Source organism: Cyprinodon variegatus, unplaced genomic scaffold, assembly GCF_000732505.1.
Source record: "Cyprinodon variegatus isolate N-32 unplaced genomic scaffold, C_variegatus-1.0 Scaffold479, whole genome shotgun sequence".
Taxonomy (NCBI): domain Eukaryota; kingdom Metazoa; phylum Chordata; class Actinopteri; order Cyprinodontiformes; family Cyprinodontidae; genus Cyprinodon; species Cyprinodon variegatus.
The window spans coordinates 641,155-643,098 of record NW_015150932.1 but is presented as its reverse complement, the minus strand read 5'-3'; the positions used below and the strand labels follow the sequence as shown (position 1 = coordinate 643,098).

At 41.7% G+C, this 1,944-nt stretch overlaps 1 protein-coding gene across 1 annotated transcript in view; it reads left to right on the top strand.

The window, feature by feature from the left end:
• Positions 1-1,535: 1,535 nt before the first annotated feature.
• The window catches only part of LOC107094339 (ubiquitin carboxyl-terminal hydrolase 2-like), a 49,178-nt gene continuing 48,769 nt past the window's right edge, over positions 1,536-1,944 (top strand). The window contains exon 1 of the mRNA XM_015389894.1: positions 1,536-1,732. The gene's annotated coding sequence lies outside the window, so the exon portion shown is untranslated. The remainder of the gene's footprint in view (positions 1,733-1,944) is intronic.

The window sequence follows — 1,944 nt, the reverse complement described above, 5'->3', positions numbered from 1 at the left end:
CATGGTGCTGAAGGCAGACATCAGTCAGTGGGAGACGACGGAGTCAGATGCAGAGGAGGACAGGATGGCATAGAGATAGAATGAAGCAGAATGATGAAAAAGGGGTCCCTATGTCCTCCAGCAGTCTAAGCCTATAGCAGCAGAACTATAGAGATAGATCAGGATAACCTGAGCCACTCTAACTAGAAGCTTTATCAAAAAGGAAAGTTTTAAGCCTAGCCTTAAAAGTAGTATTTTGGTTCCATTGTGATGATTTTCCATACCAATTCATTGTTGTTGTTTTTTTAAACCAGGCGCAGGTGATTATTATCTTAAATAATATAACCCCATAACTACATCCCTAGGTCCCAAATTTGTTGTAAAGGAGGCATTAGGGACACAGCAGCAGCAAGGAAAGGAGAAAAGGAAGAAATTCAAGATATCGTTTCTTCTGTTAGATAAACTCAAAGCCACAGTAACCACTAAGGTAGAGTATCGAGGATAGTAGTAATAGTAAGTAATATTTTTTCTTTAAAACTCCAGCGTCTTTCTGACCATATGAGCAAACAGATTCAAAGAAGGCTGGTAAAAGCTGAGGAGGAGGATTGGCCATGCCTGTGAACCACAGATGGTGTCATCTAGTTTCATCTCTATTATTTTATTTTGGAGGTCTGATACATTTTCCCCTCTGCTGATGTAGACACTGCTTGTGATGTCATCAGTTGTGATGCATTAGTTGCAATATGTTGTATTGAATCATGTCTGACAATGTTACACCTCCAACTTTCCAACAGTTTGTCTGCTGATCTACCAGAAAAAACAAAACTTTAGACTCATGCAGCTCTACAGCCAGGCCTCCTCTTGACAAATAAGACAACAGCCACCCTTTTCTAGAGGCATCCTATACCACATAAATAATCAGAATCAAAAATAGTCCTATGACAAAGCTTGAACAAAATGTATTCATTTAAATCATGCATATTCACCTCTATTTACAGAGGGAGGGAGGGAAGAAGGAATGAAGGAAGTCAGTCAGGGGCATTTAGTGTTAGCAGCAAGATGCTGCAGTTCTTCCAACACCAACAAAGTGTGTTCAGTTGGAGGTCACCAGAGGCCAGCAGGTTAAAAAATAATTATAAATAAAAAATAAAAAAAAAAGCCTACAGGATTTACTGAAACATTTGTTTATAAAAACTATTACAGCAGCACATAATCATTCCCATATCATAATGAATATATACAAATAAGCTGCACATTTCCCTACTTCATTCTAAAATACTATTGCCAAGTATACATAAAAAAGAAAAGAATATATATATATATATATATAATTTTTTTTTCATTGCAATGAACTGTTTTCCCATGAAGCTGCTGCTTTCATTCCTCCCCTCTCCAATAAACCAAACCTCTACAGAAGAAGCAGGGCAGCCATCCGAGGCCAAATATTTTCAATGAAAGGATTCTCTGATGTTTACTCCCGTCGCCATGGTGACGGTGTAGGAGGCGGTTCGCTTCCATGGACAGTGACGTTCTCAGTCCTTCCTGACGTCACCGTTAAAGCGGAACGGGCCGTTACTCGGTTGCTGAAACTCTACAACTGCGGCGGACAGCAGCAATGGCCAGAGAGCGATGGTCGCCGTGCTGAAGCCTTCCTGCCCCGTCCAAAGTTTGTCCTTGACTCGGTCCGCTGGTAGGAACGGCCACCGGATAGAGAGGCTCCGTTTGGACCGGGATGATCTCCAACTGCGCGGCGGTGAGTGGAAGCGGTTTCCTTTCTCCTCCATAACCTGATCGCTGCTTTTATTCATCATCATGGGCTCTGAGGGAAACGGTTCTGGTTCTAAGCCCAACATCAGCGGCAGGAGGATTTATTGGTTCCCACACAGCGAGCTTCAGGTTCCCACAGTACTGGAAAAAAACTGAAACAAGTGGAGAAAGTTTGATTTATTTCTCATGTTTTATCCA